At 30.2% G+C, this 20513-nt stretch overlaps 1 long non-coding RNA gene across 1 annotated transcript; it reads left to right on the top strand.

The window, feature by feature from the left end:
* The first annotated feature begins 5461 nt into the window (after nucleotides 1-5461).
* On the top strand, nucleotides 5462-9908 carry LOC139907217 (uncharacterized). The gene is made up of 3 exons (XR_011783672.1): nucleotides 5462-9002; nucleotides 9053-9171; nucleotides 9234-9908. It is a non-coding gene; the product is annotated as an uncharacterized lncRNA (long non-coding RNA).
* Nucleotides 9909-20513: the final 10605 nt, after the last annotated feature.

Genomic DNA, 20513 nt, shown 5'->3' with positions numbered 1-20513 from the left:
TTATGCACTAAATTCAACAGTCAAATTGGACTGCAATGGATAATAATAATGTAAAGAAGGTATGCATCAACTTCCATGAGAGACTGGAGGCTATAATCAGTGCCAATGGTGGCTAAGTTTAGTAAATTAATTATAGCATATGTATGACATATTTTAAATCAAATAGCTCTTGTTAAATGTAGTAATGTCATCTGTAAAATTAAGTTCATTGTACCTGGTATAAGGTGACCATATTTTGATTTTTAAATTTAACTTATTTCAGGTCGGAGGAGGTGTATATTTTGAAATTAACAAATTTAAGAATGAAGTATTATTGATTCTGGCATTTGTTTTTATTTAGTAAAGATATTTTGGATCTTTACTTTAAGAAAAAAAAATCAAATATTTGTCATTCTTTAATTTGATAATTTATTTTCTCTTTCATTCAATTTTTATCTTGTACCATTAGTATTTCATAAAACTGAACATTTTTTGACTTTATAAAAAAGTATTGGACAAGAATGTAAAAGCATATCCGGGGAAAAGAGGATGGTTGGTCACACTGTAATAATTATCAAAGGGTTATCCGGCGTTGCTCAGACAAAGACGGGAGCAGGAAATCACATTGACAATGGTCAATATTATTCCTTCTAAAAGTTGAGACCCCTTCGGTGCCAGCGAGCCTCATAATGAACATTATATATATATATATATAAAAATATTATTGTGCATTAAAAAAAAAAATGGTGTTATAAATTTCAAACAAAATACCTACATAAATGTATGAAAAAATTTGTCTAGAAAAGAACTCCATTTTTTATTTTTGTCAAAAAATTGGCAAATCGAAATTCGCGAAGAAAATTACAATAACTTTTTTGTACTAATTTTGTAAAAAAAAGTAGTAAATATAATTTATTGGAATTGTAAAGGGCAACAGAAATACACAAAAAAAACAAAATACGACCTACGAATATTTTTTTCGTACATACAAAAACAAAAAAAATATGGAAAATAATTTCGTCGAAAAAATAACACATAATTACTGGTTAACTTTTGCAAATATTATACAAATTATGAATTAAAATGTTCCGAAAATTGATTGAAAATATTAATTAGTGAATGTTAGACTCTATGTCAATTTGATGTTCTAGTGTTTAAAATTTTTATGTACAAAATGCATCGCTTTGTGCAATTTCTTCTTAAAAATTGAAAATTGACTCTTAGTGAAAAAAAAATCAAAAAAAAAAAATATTCAGAAAATTACAAATATTTCAATTAAATATTAATTTTTATGGATCAAATTTATATGCAAACGAATTTCTAGACACATTTTTACAGGCCTTATTAAATCTAAAAATCTAATATTTCATTGAAAAATTATTTTTTTGCAACTGAAATAAAACGAAAGTGCAATTTTTACCGATTTGTTATTTTGCCAATAACTTTTTTAATTTTGCATAAATTTAGTAAATGTACTTATTCGTATTGTTGTTTTTTGAGACGCCAATCCCTTTTTGGTTTATAGCTCAACCCTCTATCTAGTCTTCTTCAAAAATCGAATCAGTTTTTCTGTTTTGGATGTAGAATAAGATCCCCTTATATCACCCCTGTCTTAGTCTGTACAGGTTCAAAGAAACACCCATGCAAAATTTCAGCCTCCTAGGTTCAACGGTGTGTTAGCACTCATAAAGGACACACACAAACTCTATTTTATACATACAGGTACAAATTATCCATCATGAAAATCATTTTGTGCAAATATTGCTCCTATTTCACATCAATAAATAAATGGGAAGCTAACTTAAAAAACTTTAAGGATCAGGATGATTCAAAACAGAAAAAAAAACCATTTTATATTTTAGCGAGTTTACTAAAGATTTAAATATACTTTTTATATATTCTATTCATTGTCGATAATGAAATGTGCTTATGTTTAATTTGATTACTGATTTTATTATTACGCTAAAATTCTACTTCACAATAATAAAAGGCGGGAAAATACTCTAAAAATCAAATTTCTCAAAAGCCAGATTTGTTACTAAAAGACTAATATGTGATTCCTGATCATGTAATGAAAGACATACATATGGGGGCAATTTTTTTTTTTCATTGACTTGCGTAATCTTTTGTCCATTTTGACTGATTAAATTATAGTATCATCATTAAATCAAGCTTCAATATAAAAACAAGCAGAAATAAAGAAATAGAGGAAATTCCTATTTAAAAAAAAATCATAGGAGATGTGTTCAAAAAGTAAGGTGACTTTATATTTTTATAAAAAATGTATTAATTTATTTAACAATATATACATGTTGTCCCCTTCAAATTTAGTATCCTCAGTACAATACACTTGTGCCAACGCTTTTTCCAATCCTCGAAGCACTTCTTATAAGCACTTTTAGGTATAGGCTAAGCTCTTCGAGTGATGCAGTCTTTATCTCATCAATCGTTGCAAATCTCCTTCATTTCATAGAGGTCTCTTCAGTTTTGGAAAAATAACATGAACCTTTTGAGCAAATAAGGATCATCATTGACGTCTGTCATCAGGTCATGCGATAATTCTTTTGGCCAAAATAAGTAGTTTCGGAAAAAGCTTCGCTGACACTCATCTCATCCTCAAAATGTTCAAAAAAATTTATGGCACGAGCTAACCGATTTGTCAATATCCTCAAAACTACTCTGATAGTGATTGGACGGTTTACAAAAACATTATTCTTCACTTATCAACATTTTCATCTGTAATTGGCGTGCTTGGGCGTACAGAGTGAGGCTCGTCATTGGGCATTTCTTGGGTATCTTGGGAAGTATTTTTACCACTTCTAAACATTTAAAAAAAAATTTAGAACAGTTTTTACCGTATGTCCTTGTCAACATTTCAAGTGTTTTGAAGCAATTAATTTCATTTTTTACGCAAAATTTGATGCAAATTCTTTGATGCGTGCTTTTCAATTGCAAAAATTTGCCGAAAAAACAAAATATTTCTATTCACAAACTAACATGTTACATAGGTGAAACAGTAAATATATGTTTGTACCAACATATAGAAATAAAAAAAAACCTTACTTTTTGAACAAACCATATTTGAGTAAACCTCAGGTTTTGTATTCAAATTACTGGGATTACTCCATAATTTTAGCTGAAATTTATAATCTTCATTTTATTAAAGTTACTTATCTGAGTCCGATATAACTCCTTTCAACCATAAAATCTATTAATTTCGTATTATTTTATTATGACAATCAATTTTGGTTACTTTAAGTGCAATTTACGAGCGACCCAAAGGCTATACAAAATTGGTTTGGTAATAGAAATTTGGGATAATTTGTCGAAGAATACAAATGTAATCCAGACTCAATTTTGATCAAATTCATTTCTAGCTTGCTTTTGTTTTGACGGGAGACATATAAAGTAAAAAAGGATAAAATACAAAATTAAGACGATACATTCAATGACGAAGGAATTATTTTGTAACGTTTCAAACATAGAATCAGTCTTGACGACATTTTAAATTAGAGACATTCAGTCTGATTTTTTTAATAAGAGTTATTCAAGCTAAATTTTTCTTTGAGACCAGTCCAGACCGAACTTCTTTAAAGAACTGAATTAGTTCCTTCTTTAAAAATCTACAGAACTTTCAGACCGAACCCCAACACTAGTATGCACATTGTACATATATATTTCCATAATTTTTGTTGGCTGAGGGTATTTTAACTTGGGGAGGTATCTCAGCATGGGGCATGAAGAAGAAGGAATGACTGAGGCGTACATTTCTTTTTTTTGTATCACTAGCAATATGAAACGAAGAAAACTTCCATAAGGACTGTTTATGTCTTTGCAACATAATTTAAATATATGCATAGTTATATTAACTTTCAATCTTTTTGAAATGAAATTAAACACCAACCTGGAAAACATTGAATAATGTTTGTTAGAGTTAACTTCTCTTTTTATCCATAATAACAGCATCTAAATTTTCTAACACATGATTTTATAATCAACTAATGAAAAAAAAATATATAATGTCAATGTGAGATTACGAGCGTTTGTAGATAGTAAATAAGGCTATTTATAAGAATCCAGATTCATTCTGTATAAAAGAATATAATTACAATAACAAAGTTAGACTTTAGCTAAAGTAAAATTCTTAAATCCTTGGGATTTAATCTCTTAAATATATTCAAAAAGAAAGCAATCTTGAACAAAAATTTAGACAAAAAAAATCCAATATATTGTATACTTTCTCATTACTAATTGCCCATTATTTAAATGCCTTTCGTCACTCAATTATGGAGTTCATATTAAAATTAGTGGGGCGTGTTGAGATACTTAAGAATATAAAATATAGTCTGGAGCTTTCATTTGATATGTGTCTTTGTTTAGTTCCGATATAGCCTTTCAAATAAAACCTATTCTATCATTTTTCTATAACTGATCGATAATTTCTTTGATCTTTACGTGTAATTTCTTGGATCTTTAAATGATTTATCAAAATAATTTGTAAATAGAAATTTAAGGTATTTTTTTTAAATATTAAATTCTTTAGAATCACAATTTTACACAACCAACATAAATAATATGATTAGGGAATGATACAAAGAAGTCGTTAAAATAATTAATTACAATATTATGAGATCAATAATCTATACATTCACATTTTTATTTTTATTTCCCCCCCCCCTTCTCAAAGAGGATTAAAAACAAATAAATCTTCCATTAAAAATTTTCAGAAATAGAGAAGCAGGTCAAGTCAAACAAACATACTCCTGATAAATCTAAGTTAATTTATTATAAATGCAAATGTTATCCAGGCTCACTTTTGAAAAAAATAGTCTCAAATTGATTTTGTGAGGACGGGCCAAATATTATAAATAGTTTGTACAATTTGTAACTAATTAAAATAAAACGATTTATCACATATTATTATTAGCTTATTGGAACTATTATATTTAGTTATTGTCCTCACAAATTCTTGCTACTTTATAAAAATCAAATCCAACAACTGAGGGCATATTTGTCTAGTTTTGTAAACAAAAACATACTTTGTACTTTGAAGTAATAAATATGAACTCTAATTGTATATTGGCAAGAGGTTAAGAAGACATTCATTCCTAATTTTGAGACACTAAACTTATTAAAACTCTGGTAGTAACATCCTTTTTACAACAAAGCTAGTGAACTGGGTCCAAAATAAACACAACCCATATAACTTATTTAATTACACGATATTCAGTTAAAAGACTAAAAAAATTACAACTTTTACATTTCGTATCCCTTTTTAACATTTACATCCATTTTAAAGTAGTAAAAATATCAATTGAAATACTAAAAATACTTGTTTGAGTATTAGACTTCCTCAGTATTAGTATTCCTAACAACATGAGTTTGGGGCTGAGTTAAATATTATTTGTTATTCTCAAAGAAAAAAAAAATTATTTATTTTATTTTTGATAACATTTTTTATGAGATATTCATAACTTTAAGTGAACTTTGGTGACTTCAATAAGTATTCATCAATTTCTAATAAGGTTAAGTATATTATATAATATGTAACAGCTATAATATTATAATTTTGTAGCTACCGTTCACATAGCCTCAGTTCTTACCTTGAAAGGAATAATAATCCAAGAAATCAAATGCAAAAACCAAGGAACGACTTTTAAGCAAAACAATTAATTAAATTTACTTAAGCTTGATTAAAAATTGCATAATACACTGATAAATTGTAATCTAGGCATTATCAAGCTAAGTAAAGAAGGGCATTGAAATGGATTTAATGTTTTTGAAGCATAAAGGAAATTATTGGAGATTAAATGTAGATTTTAAGGAATATGAAACATTTTTATAAATGTCAGAGTGTATGCATAATATTCCAGTTCATTAATGGATTGTTAATCAAACATTATTGGATTGTAAGAATCTTTACTGAATATAACTGATTGAAATCATTTTTTTAGTAGACATTTAAGTTTTTGTATAATAGATCGAATCGAAATAATTGTTTTCCTCTAAAACAGTGAGTTCCAAAAATAGGGAGTCTGAAATTAATTTTAGAACGTACATGAGTAGTAAATTTATGATTTTAAAAAGCAGGTATCTTTGCTATACATACAAATTATATTGTGCCATATGACAATAAATATGAATGAGAGCACTAAATTTTGAGAACCTCTGTGTCAGAGCTGTAGGGGGAAAAAGAAGAAAAAAAGACACAGACTAGACATAACTTAATTCATAAAAATGGACAGGAGTCCTACAGATCTCCAAAATGGACTCAGAACGTGAGGAGTTGGGCTTGATTCGGAAAAGCCGTACTACAAATATAATCAAAAATTCCGAGAGAAATCTCAACCATTCTTCAAATGGTCAGGATTACCACGTTCATTTTCAGTTTCTATTATTTTTAAATATCCGTATGTCATATTTTATAGAACTCTACTCATAACCCATAACCATACGAACTGATGTAATAAAATGTAAAAACCTATAGTATTCCAACATAAAGTGTTTTCAAGTCCTAATATGACTCATAAATTTTAATGCGCATTAAAGTTTTTTTTGACAGAGTAGAGATAACCCTTTTATTAAAATCAATAAATATTAATAAAAGAATTACGCCTCATAATTCTAAGTCAATGTATAAAAGGAATGAGAAAAACAGTTTTTTCCTCTTTTTTAATCAATTACGTCTCAAATTTGGAAGCAAACTTTTTTTGGAGTAGTTCTAAAGGAAATTATTTTACAGTAGAATTTGTATCTCAATGGGAATACGCCTTATAAGAAAAATGTTATCCCTCAAAATTGAAAATTGATTTTACAATTTTGATTCTTATATTGTATCGTTGGTCAAATATATTTTTTTAGGAGAAGCAATTTCGAAAAAAAAATAATATGGGAACTATTAGTTGTAAATAAAGCCATGACGTTATTTTGAAGAGAAAACAATTCCTTGATCATAGTTTGTCATTTTTTATGCTTCTCATTTCTCAAAGCGAAATAGTTGCCATTCGCTTTGTTTTGACATTTCATGTACATGGCTTCCGTGTTTACGACTTCATATTGCATTCTTCAACTATTATACGTATATGTACAAAAAAACTTTTACAGAGGTATGAAGGATTTGTTAACCATGATGAATATGTATTGTATATGTACTTGTTACAGAGTACTTCATTTTTGACAAATTATCTTGTATTTGTCAGGATAGACCATTATAATAAGAGTTGTAATAAATATGTCCTAGAAAACGGAAGTGACTTTAATCAGGACTTTTTATTTTCAAAGGCTTTTGTCATTATTATTTAATTCTTGAAGTATCTAAGTATACCCTAACAACTAATGCGTGTGCTTATGAAAGACTGAGAGAGTGACAATGCCTGGAAGATCTAAGTTTAAGTCCTTTTTAGATTCGGAGTAGAATTGAAGATCCACATACGAGTAATGCCACCCTATATGTACCATCTATATACTAGTTCGATTTTTGGTGGAGCAATGGGGGAAGGAGAACTATGCTTCATTGCTCTATGGACCCTTCCCTATTGTTCGTACCGTTTCTTGTGGATGTTGTGGATTATGATTTTTATAGTCCTACTTTGCCTTTTTTCCCGATACTCTAAAGAAAATCTACGATACAGGCAATTAGGGAAGGATCCATAATGCAATGAGGGGTCGTTCTACTTTTTCCGTTCCTCCACCAAAAATTGACTTACTGAGTGGGATTTGGGTTTATTTCCTTTCTTACAAAGCTTCTTGCAGCTGATCAAATAAAACGCCAGGGCAGCTAAGCTACTCTCTAGATACCGAAATGACATAGTCAATGCATAACTGATTATAATACAGGATTTAAAAAAAAGTTTTTAAAGGGTCTAGTTCAGCAACAATATTTATGGGTCTAAAGTTACTTGATGTTATGCTGATAGGATTTTTTTTGGATCTAATCAACTTATGAGTAATTTGAGACTTGGTCAATTAATTAGTAATCGGCAAATGCTGCTAATTAGATTTGGAGAGTATTTAGATTAACATCTATAAAAAACCTCGGATGCTGAATAATGTTCCAGATTCTAGTTCATATATAGTCATAAAAAAATATCATCTGCAGCTTTGTTAAAACAGAATCTAATAACAATTCAAAGAATATCTAGGAGGAGATCATCTTAGCTGTCATGACTCATGACATTTTATTATATTAGTAGCAATCAGTAATAAATAATCGGGAAATGCTACTAATTTAGATTGGAAAATAAAATCAGTGATTGGATTAAAATCTACAAAAAATCTTAGACGGTAAAAAATGCTCCCGATTTAGAATTCTAGACTATATATAGTTGGAAAAAATATGACCTTCGTGTATGTAAAAAATAAAAACCCAAAACTAACACTGTCTTTACTCATGAGTCTAAGGTTGATAATTTTGATAAGAATACAAAAGTGTGCGAGGAGAAGAGAAGAAATAATATACATCTTCTTCTATCAAGAACGTTATCATTCCCGCCTTTATTATTCAATATTAATATAATATTAGATGCTGATAGTCGATAGAGAAATGAATAAAATGCCTAAAATAACGTCTCCTTCTGTCTCGATTTCTGGAAAGGGAAGCCCAGGAATTTGGAAAATACTTACCGGATGATAAACAGATGGTTTGTCGAATTTTTAGTGCCCTATCTAGAATTTCACGCCACTCATTATCCTCATCCCACAACAAGAATATGTATGTTCTATAAAATCAAGTTAAAGATGAATACATGAAGTCATACTTTAGCTCAGATCTCACAAAGATGCTTATTGCATGTAATACCCTTATCTATTGCTAATCATCCTCCATTCAAAAAATTTATGAAGAAATACACGGGTAAATTCTTCCCTTCCCGAGGAACCATCACTACATTAATGAAGGATGTTGGTAATGATGTCATTTATAGAAATATCCATTTTAAATTGTGAAGTTAATATAATTTCCAGCATGTTTAGAATCATTCACACCAAATTACGAAATAGAACTCTGAATTTTGTACCATCTAACAGTAAGTATTCATTTTTTTAAATCTAATCATAAAATATGATTCTATTTTAGCTAAAATTATCAAGAACTATGATACAAAACTCATTAAATGGTCACAACAACGGGGGTAGTATCTTTGAATGGTTCGCAACTAGTTTGTCTGACATTAGTTTCTTCACTTGAAGATTTGGGTATGATCATTAGGTTTTCCAATATTACATAGTCAATAAATATTACTTTTTTATCACTTAAGGATTAGCTATGGTTGATAAGCTCCTGGAAATGACGTTCAATGGTCGGTAGAGATATATCTATCCTGTTCACAATTGTATATAGCAACTTCAACATGAAGAAAAAGGGAGTTTCTTTTTGATTAAACTCCGCGTCTGGCTTGTGTTTAGCAACTTAAAATTATGACATATTTGACTGAATTCATGCCAGAACGAGAAAATATTATTCGGATCAATCTTTTATTTCAATATTCTGTATTTATAATTTATTGTTATTATTAGTTATATGATTACAATTGTTTAATTTTGTATATTTAACATAAATGTATGATGTTTTATTTTTTAGTATGTAGATTATATCTAATTTAAGTCTTCTTTTTAAACTTGGAACTTTAAATATATTTCGAAATACTCTACTTTGTCGTTTCATTAGTTATTATTTTGAGAATATGGTTCTTAATTAATTACAATTTCATGAATTGTGACGTTTTCAAATCTACTGTAACGAATAAAAAACGTCTAAGTCAATTATACGTAGTATATCTTCTTTAAACATTTTGCTAATAAATACTTTCTTTATACCCTCAAAAATCATAATAAAGCAGGCAGCTGATAATCACATCAGTATTTTAAACAATGATACCATAAGTCTTTCTCCCCCCTTCTACTTGCACTCGTTTTTCTCTTCGGAATTATCAACTTTACTCATGACGTTCTATTAGATGAGCTGTAATCACTGTATTTAGCAAAGATATAGACGATGTCAATTATCAATTTTAGTCCGGCTCTAACAAAGACTTAAGATTATAACTCCCCAACCGATCCTTCGTGTTACTCTCCATTTCACGCAGTTAATACCTAGATGTTTGCTCCACAAGAATCAAATAACAATGATAACAGCTTTGGAAAATTAAAAAAAAAACCTTTTCAGGTTGGAACTACAATACGTATCACGCTTGTCTAAGGTCATATTTTTTATAACTCACAGGAACATTCATTTAATAAAATTTTACCATTAGAATAAAGGTAACATTCAAGACAAACGTAAGAAGGGACTCTTTAAGAGAATAACTCAAGAGTAAGACAGAACATATGATTGTATGTTTTGCAGTGACATCTATGATTCCTCTTGGGCCTGACCACAAGAAAGTAGCTAAATGAGTGGCTGTGCATGGCTAGTACAGTGCCACCAGTAATATTTTACAATATTATAACTAGTATTACAGCCATTTACTGCCCTTCTTTTAGCTGTATTTAGTATTTATAGGAAAATTAATAAATAATTGGTCAATTAAATTGCTGATCAGTGGATCCTCATTATATCATAAAATTTTAACTTTGAACCTTAAAAATAGAACATATTAAGATTATTGGATGAGCAAACAAATCTTTTTAACCCTTCTCCAACGGCCAGGTACTTGATACATGAAACACATAAGTTGTAGAAAATATGTTAATTTTTCTTTCTATATTATTAAAGATGTACCTAAGCGTTATAGATAAATTATAGAGATTAATTATCAAAAAAATGAAATTTGAGAACCTTAACTGATCTTCATGGGAATTCTTCATTCTCATGAATTCATATGAAGTTTATAACAAAAAAAAAAAAAAAATACAAGTTGACTTTTTCAAGATTTTTTACTTCGTTTTCTTTTACGTCAAGTATTTTGGCTAGTAAAAAAATTAGTATCTGAGAGAACGTTGACTTTAAGTGTAGTTTTCTTATATCAGGATTTGACTGTATACTCGCATTAAAACTCGGCATTAGCAGGAGTTACTAGGCGTAAACAAACAGACGAACGTTCTTTAATAACATAGATTTGTTTATTTAATACATAAACCAAGAATTCCTCAGTGTTAATCTCTGTTTTCATGAGCACAGTTACCGTCATTACTCAATATTTAGATGCTTTTTCCTCAAGAATGAAATAATAATGATAACGGCTTGAAAAAAACACACACACTTTTCTCAAGTTGCCAAAAACACCAAAACTAGCAGTAAAAAAAATTACTTCGGATACACCCAAAAATCAACGTGGTAAACTTGACAATTCGAAGAATGTTTTGGAGTAGAGCAACACATCTGTCATTATGTTTCATTAGATCTGGCACAAACAACCGTGACAAGGGGTTAGAAGGAGAAGGAAATATACGAGGACATGGACAATAATGACTTTGATGTTGATCCACAGTTCTACTCTGAGTCCAACAAAGACATATAATTATAACTTTGCAACAAATGATCATAGTCTTTTATGAGCACACATAAATGTTTAATCCGGTTTTGAATGTATAATGCTAAAAGGAAGTTTACTCCTTGGGAATGACAACAGCTTAGGAGAAGAAAATTCACTGTTCAGTTTGACAACTAAAAAAACAAAAACACGTATTAAATATGATTTTACCTAAAATCACCTAAGAGATTTCCTTCATTTTTATACAATTTTTTACAATATGACCAACCTTTTTTTTTAATATGATACAATGAGCAATAGTTAAACACACTAGTTGTTACAAATGAGTTCATTTTAGCTAATCCATCAACCAGACAGATTCATATTATACAATAAGTTTCTTTTTATTTTTGTTTGAAAGGTCAATTATAATTCATCAAAGGTATTTATAATTTATAATTCAGCGCATAAAATACTACCAGAATCAGATATATAATATTTTACCAAATTTGATTTATTATTTTATCTGTTTAATCCACTCATTACTAATTTTATGTCATGTCTTAAATAAACATGTAATATGACATCCTTGTTTACCTACCTAGGTATATCTGTATAATATATTTTTAAAGGTTTCACTTCATAAAATAATACAAATATCACATTTCACCAATCTTCTTGTTGTATTCCTCATATGTAGTTTCTCCTTATATTTCTGCAATGAATGATTACGAAATATTTCTTTTTTTAGATCATTGATATAATTCAATAATATTTATTTTCAATTGCTTTTCGGAAAAATAATAAAGAGGAAAGTAAGATATTTATTCATTCATTTAAAAAATACAGCTATTTGAACCCTTTAACACGTCATTATCATATGCTATGAATGTATGAAAATTAGTATTAATTAAGGATGTATCGGTCGTAAAAATTTGAGGCCCTGCCTCCTTTCTAAATTTTAAAGAACCGCTTGAATGGGACACAAAAAATTTCTAATAGAAAACACTCTACTACCTCTCTAAGTTTATTTTTTTTGGGGGGGTTTCTTTTCCGATGAAAGGTTGCGCGATACAATAAAGGTAACGACGTAAAACAATCTTTAATAAATGTAGTCATCGTTAATATCACTTCATAAATCAATCTTCTATAATTTTAGTATGGCAAATTTAGAGTCTCATGGCTCCTAAATTAATAATTTAGACAAAAAATTCCCATATTTTAAACATATCTCTTCGTCGTGGACCGCTATTCAGGGTGGCTCCTCATAAGTCAGTTACTGAAGACTTCAAATAAGTCAGTCACTGATATCTTGTTGACTATTTTTGAAGATCGGGGGATTCAATGCATATTCGAACTGACAGTGAACCACAACTCCGGAAGGAATTCGGGACTTCTGCAAAGATTTAGGCATTAAACATGAAGATGATCCTCAGAAAATCTAATGACTGTGCTGCATTTCGTTCATCACTCCTGGAATGAAGAAATACCTGGCGGACTCAATCCAGCCCAATGGGTATTTGGCTACTCATAAAGAATGAACAAAGAATTGCCCATTACCTTCCGACTTTGAAAGAGGGGGGGGGGGAGAAGAAAGAGAAAGACATCTAATCCAAATAATACTAGGATCGCACATCTATCAATCGAAACCCTTTGATTCCTAGAGATCACATTAGGTTCCAAAATACAATCACAAAGATGTGGGACACACGTGGAGTAATTACAAACAACCAGGAGGGTGGAAGATCCTACTTTGTTGATGTAGAAGGAAAGAATATTATACGGAATAGACGCTTACTAAAAATGTATCAACTAGAATGTCCTTAAAAACGACTTACATAATATATAATCATTGCATAATTATCCGTCAGTGTTGTATTTAATGTTTTGTGATGTGTATTAATATCATGTATTAGTAATTTTAATATATTATTTGACGTCTCGGTGAGAGATGTGAAGTCATCAGATGTAAAGATTACACCTGTATGTATATAATATAAAAATGTACCTTTGTATAGAATATATTTGTATTAGTATCAATTGAATCGTCTATCAATAGAAACGTCGTAAGTTGATAACTCAACACTTATGTAGTTAAATTAAAACTAGTTATTGCTATGCTGCAAAAACAACTTAATTTGGGCAAAATAGCTAACTATCAATTGATCTTGGCCTTTTTCTGTTTTTTTCTGAGGAAAGACTGCCTGATACAACTTAGGTAACGTCATGCTATATTGCTATTTCTGAGATTAAAAAGGACTTAACGGTAAACATACAAACATCCAGACAAATTTTCCTTATTAATATGGTACATAATATACTTAACACTATCACACAGAGTTTTTGTTTCTGATTCGGTATTCAAATCTCTGTAAATAATAACGCACCATAGATTGATTGCCTCTTCTTTATCATGGTAAAAAAATAAAATATTTGCTTAAAAGACAAAAACAAACGTAGATATCATTATTCCATATTTATATAAAAATAAAATGTACCTTACAAAATGAAAGATTGTGAACTTCTATTCGTAATCATAACATTTATTTACACTAATTTCTCACAACAAATATCATTCATGTAAATAATTATTGCATTAATTTAATTTGAAGTTTAAGATAATCTCTTTAGATATATCATGTTCAATTACAATCATAATATGCAGTATGTTTATGAATTTAAGCATAAATCTACACACACACACATGTTCAATTGCGTGTATGCATGATTTTTAATTCTATGTACGAGTATGTATGTAAAGGGTTACACATTTCTTCTTCTTTTTTTTATTTTACTAAGTCAAGGTAGTATTATTATTTATTAGAAACAAAAAATATTTAAGATTTGACTCATCTTATCTTTTCTTTTTAGTAGTAGTGATAAGTAAACACAACATATGTTCTAGAATGCGGGAGTTACATTTTCTATTGGGCAATCTGAATATGATATCTTATTTTCCAAAGCTACTATAATTATAAATAATATTCTTGAGAAGGGAACATGTAAGCATAAATTAATAACTAGAGGGTATGCTCATGAAAGTCGGAGAGTAACAATGAGACTTTGCTAAGAAGTTATGAGTTCTTATTGGACTCGGATTAGGAGTAGAAATGAAGATTCACAACCAAGTAATGTTCTTGCTATATATGGAGTGGGATTTTTGTTTATTTATTTTCTTTAACGGATGCTAGCAGCTGTTCTAATGAAACAGCATGAGAGCTGAAGAGCTCTTCTCCCAAACAGTCTTTAAATTGTCAAGGGGCCACGTTTATTTGCGGTTTCTTTTATTTTTACATAGCATAAATGAGGATCAACATCGGGGTAATTTCTCACCTATATGATTTTGCTATCAGGGATGCGGAGTCGGTACATAAAATGCCAGACCATGTCTCCAACTCCAGTATTTTGAATGTCGCTGACTCCGACTCCAACATACATTATTACTTTTAAATAATATGTTCTAGAGCCAATCTAAGTATATACTATTGAGTCATTTGATTCTATTTCCTTCAAATATAGATTTAATTTATAGCTGAAGGTAGTTATAAGTTATATGTAGAAAATAATTGTGCTATAAAAATATACAGGGGTCGGAAGCAAAACGTGGACTGTTAATCAATGCTAATTACGTAATTAAATTAGAGAGGTTTTGTGATTTTTCCTACCTATTCCGAATCTCTTGTTCTTTCTGCATGAGTAAACAACAATAAAAATTTCTCAAATCTTTCATCATGAGTAAGCAAGAAGCAAAAAGGCAAAGGATCTTAGACCTTCTGGATGACAAAACTGAAGTGACAGAGGTTATAGACATTGTGAAGTTCTCCATGAGCCTCATTTTCAAGGTGGCCAAGATGAAAGAGTATGGAAAATACCTCTCAAGGAAAAAAGGAAGTGGGGGACACAACTTGAAACGAGATGCTGAGTTTTTGATGACCCTGAAGAAAAAGATCAAGGAAGACCCCACAAAATCAATAAATCGCCTCTCTTGAGAAGGAAACATCTTGGTAATAGTAATTAGTAGTGTTTGTGATCATAAAAGACCGATAATATGCATGAGGGTTGCATACATACATTGGTAAGAATTACTCCGATATCTATCCCCAATTCTACTCTGAGTCCAACAAGGGCTTACAATTATATCTCCCCAACAAATCCTCAAGGTCCTCTGTCTTTTATGAGGACACACGAACGTTCAAACAGGTTTAGAATATAATCGAATTTATTTAGGATAGGATTGTTCACTACTCAGGAATTAAATAATAATACTATACTACCAATGAAGGTTAATATGGGAAAATAAGGTTATAACCTAACGTGGTTACCAATGATGTTTGACTTCCACCACACTTTTAATAGTGACGTCATAGTGTATAAGTAGTTGTGTGTTTTGTTTACATTTCCCATCGTATAAAAAAAGAAACAATCTACATTCTTGATTCTACAATTTGACGTGTTTTTCATTTAATAAGCCCATTGAGGATCGTCCACGCCGCAGTGAAGCATATGAAGCTAAGTATCAGTTTCTACAGAGAATCACTTTGCCATAGTGAATTACAGCAAGGAACGAAGAAGATTGTTGGATTTCACTCAAATCCATTAGGAAAATTAAATTGAAGACATATTAGTTATGCGGTGTTAACTTTTCAGCCTTGTCATCATCAATTCCATCATTCAATCCAAGAACAATATATTCTTTCCATATATATTGTAATTACTTATAAGTTATTTGTACTGACTGTCATTTGCTAGGATGGCTATAAATTATCATAAGCATTCTTCATCAAATAGAAGATACTGAGATGAAGATATGCATTGTTATGTAATGATTTAATTAAACTTAATTATCTTAAAACGAATACTTTATTGAAATAGAACTGATTAATCCACAGTCAAACAGTTCCCATATTGACTCTTTGAGGATTTGACACAAGAATAAAACTTCGCTCCCAATAGCATTACAGTTGTATTAAAGAAGAACTCCTTTACTTCGAAAATAATGTTGGCCATCCAATTTTTGAGGAATTGTTTGACAAGGTTTTTAGACTTAGCTAGAACACAGTCACTCACATTTCGAAAGTTTATTGTTCAAAATTAAATAATGAGCCTCAAAAAAAAAAAAATACATATAATTTTCGTCTCTATTTTTTAACCAATGAAATGAGCAGTTTTTCGCACGTTACTTGCTATTTTTTACTTTTTATGCTACTTTTGTTTACAATATTAATATACTTTAGTCTAATGAATGTACGAGTGCGAATAATTTTTTTTATCACTTCATATTCTTCCTTAGGATACTTTTCAACAATTATGCTGATGAGTCGATCCATCACATATGGTTCGGTATCAAAAAAATTCACATGAAACTTAATGAAATGCTTCTCTATTTTTTTGCAAAGTTCCAAAAAAGATTCCGATGGTTGAAACAGTCCCCTCTAGACAATGCTTTAATGCATGGGCTTGGGTGAACTGATCAGATCTGACGGGAGCTTTCTCAGCAACCATTTTTTCTGAGCCACTTATAACGAGTATCCGAAATCGATCCATGGCATCAATTGCATTAGGATGAGAGTGGGTTCGTCCAATATATCTTATTCTTGAAAAAAAGTTTTCAAGACAATCTTGATTTAAACGAGATGTCAATATATATGGAAGGTCATTTTCAATATTTATGTATTGATACAATGATATCAAAGATTTTGAAGAAATACTTATGCCCTTTTGGTAGGGCTTCAAAGCAGATGACTTAGGCAACACCACTTCACCATTTTTATTTCTCTTAATTTGCTTCATTCTTCCAATCACATTTATCATCCCTGGAGAATATCCTTTTGTATTTCAAATTTACTCCATAGGCACATCCAAATACCTTTTTTCATACTTGTCGGAGCTTCATCTAATTAATGCACAAGACAACTAAGTTTCTATTTGGAGTTTCGTTGGATTTGATTTGTTGAGCGATAATTTTAATAATAATTGATTGTATTCCAGGAGGTGTTTTAAAATTTCGGATCCACCGTTTGAGGGTTGTTACACTAGGAACCAGAAGTATACCACTGGATTGAATGTAACGGTAGGCTTTTGAGAAAAGATACTTCAGTACCAGTCCTTTAACAAAATCCTCCGCATTCCATTTTCCAAACCTCTTTCCACTGATAATGAGTTTACATTGAGATTTAGTACATCTCTTTTCCAGTTCTCCTTTCATCGCTTCCTTAAAATTATATTTGGATTTTAATAATCTATATTACGAATCAAGTATTTTCACTTTTTTGTGTAAATCTGCATTCTGTTTCCTTAGTGACTTGAGCTCTAGAATAAGTGGGACTTTTCTGGTATTAGAAGCCCTACTAATTTGTTTAATCCGGGACATATGGTTGATTAGATGCGTGAAACTTTTCTAACACAAGTGTTTGAGTTGATTATTGTTGGTTTGGGATAACTTGTCTAATGTCTCCAAATATATTTCATTAAAATCTTATTCAAAATGGTCGACTATCTTAATTCATTTCGTTTTCCTTGGAGCTTGATCAAATCCTTGTCCAGGTATGATACCTCCAGAAGGAATAACATCTTCTTTTCGATTTTTTTAAAAAGTGGTCACAGTAATTCACCTTTTATAAGCTTTTTTCTCAAATGATTCTCACAAATTCCAGGGTATTTTCCTAAGAGGTCCTTTCGATGACCAGCACTTACCCATTTTTTCCTCTTTGAGGGATCCTTTGGAAAATGATGATAATTTATGTTGTTAGGATAATCACAAATGGCAACTGCACAATTGACAGTTTAATCCCGCGAATATATTAGACTTTTTCGGAATGGCGAATAGGTATTATTATCGTTATAATAATAATCAATTAGCAATAATATATATATAATAAAATGTAAATAAGATATAATATCATACTCCAAGATACCAAACTTCTCTCTCTTGGCCCACAACGTAGTCTCAGTTCTTAATTTTGGCCTTTTGAGAATTTGTATTTGGCACCTTTTCTATTCTCTATGACGTCAAAATCTTCCTCTCTTGCCCAGCAGTCGGTACGATACATCAAATGGAAAATTGTAGCAAGCCGGATTACATGATGGTCTAACCTTGTATTTCTATAAAACTTGCTACCAATTACAAATTAACGGTCAAGCTAAAAAACACACTGGAGTTACATGTATGATCATGGACATCCCCACTACTTATTATCATAGATGAAAAAAATATTATAATGGAAGTTTTGTAGTTGATACCTAAATATATGTCTTTTTTTCTCAAGCTGATCTTATTACTCTTTGATTCTGAAGACGAGAATAAATAAGTATAAAGTGTAACCATGAATGTGTTTATTCATAAATGACAGAGAGTAACGCTGAGGAGCTATAACTTATATGTTTATGCCCTTTCTGGACCCGGGCTAGAATTGAGGATCGAGATCGAATGCTATTTATGCCATTCCTTTGTGTATTTCCTTTATCTCATAGCTGTTCGCAGCGTCATGGCAACTAAGCTGATTTTCTCTCAAACGTTCTTCAAATGATCAGTGTGCCCACGTTCATTTGGTTTTTTAGAACATACCAGTGTATAATATTATATATTTTCTGTTCAAGAAACACAAAGACAACTTTACAGAATGCAACTACAAAAAGTCCCTCCCCATTATGATGTATTTTTTCATCTATATAAATGAACATGGAGGCAATACTGGCACGTGGATGTAATTTCAGCTAGTAGGTCTTGACCAGTCAGACATTATAGTGTAGTCATTTATCTTTTTACCGGTCACATATCTAGTTCGTACACATGTGTATTTTTTCATAATTATAAAGCTCCTTAAAACTGACAACCTTTACAATTATTAAAATTCTTTTTGAAATTAGTTCCTGTGGGTAGTGCAAAGGTTTTGATTGATGGAAGAGAAATCTTTTTTATTTTCAGTGTACAGATTATGTACCTAGGTATGTTTATGAACAAAGACTAACGACTTTATAGCGTCATGTTCTACATACTTGAAGAACAACCAACCAATCATCATCTTCCTTGTTCCTTTGAAAGCCACATTTTTCTTTAGGTTTCCATGTTTTCTTTATGGTACAGTGAGAGTAAAGGCATTATCAACTTCATGTTTTTTTATGGGTAGTGACAATAAACTTTTACACTTATAAATAAGTTAAATAATAAATTCTGGGAATATATTTACTGTTGACGTAAACTATTTGAATGTATTTTAATATTTTATTAATGACGTCACTCTCTTTTAAACGCACACATGGATATCATATTTTCATTCATCTTTAAAACTTCATCCCTACGTAATAATAATGAATTAAAAGAGATTGTTTATTAACTCAACCGAATCTGTATTTAACAAAAAAAAAAAAAAAAAAAAGTTAGTATGAGGGAAAATATATTAGGAATTATATATCATTTGAGTCGTCTCTACCCACGTTTACATAGACATAATTATATAGTTTATTCGTATATGTATGTAATACTTATTGTTGGGTCTCGGTCTGAAAATCCTAGAGCGCTCTAAAACCGTTATGGATTTTACTGAACGATCTAATTTGCTTCTATGAAGAAGTTCAGTCTGGGCATGTATAAAAGAAATATTTGGTATATGTCCATCATTACGTTTATTATATCACGCAACCTTTCATACAAAATGAAAGATAGAAAAGCCCAGAATCTGTTGGTAGTTGGCCAATTTCGAGACTATGGAAACTATGGAATGATTACTCAATAATGTTGCTTACAGCTTATCAAGAGCTATCTCCAATTCAACTAATCAACATTCAGGACCCTCGTTAGAGGAAACGAAAAATATACGGTAATTTTTGTGTTATTGATTCTATGAGTTGGATTCGAGTAAACATTTTTGTTTATATATATTTATAATTGACTCAAATATATCTATAAAAACTTATATTGTATGTATATGTGTATGTATATGAAATAAATAAATAAATTGAGATTTTCTCATTTTTTTCTATATATTATAATAGGTGTGGTAAAAAGAAATCCATTATTTTTCCAAATTTAGTTATGTGTTTCTCGTGTTGCATAAGTGTGATTGGTTTACACTGGACGGGGTTAGGAAGATAACATTTTGTACTTAAATCTTCTCAGACAGTTTTGTG

This window comes from Lepeophtheirus salmonis, chromosome 14 (genome assembly GCF_016086655.4).
Source record: "Lepeophtheirus salmonis chromosome 14, UVic_Lsal_1.4, whole genome shotgun sequence".
Classification (NCBI taxonomy): domain Eukaryota; kingdom Metazoa; phylum Arthropoda; class Copepoda; order Siphonostomatoida; family Caligidae; genus Lepeophtheirus; species Lepeophtheirus salmonis.
Note: the sequence above shows the minus strand (reverse complement) of the source record. Positions and strands in the feature narration are given on the sequence as shown.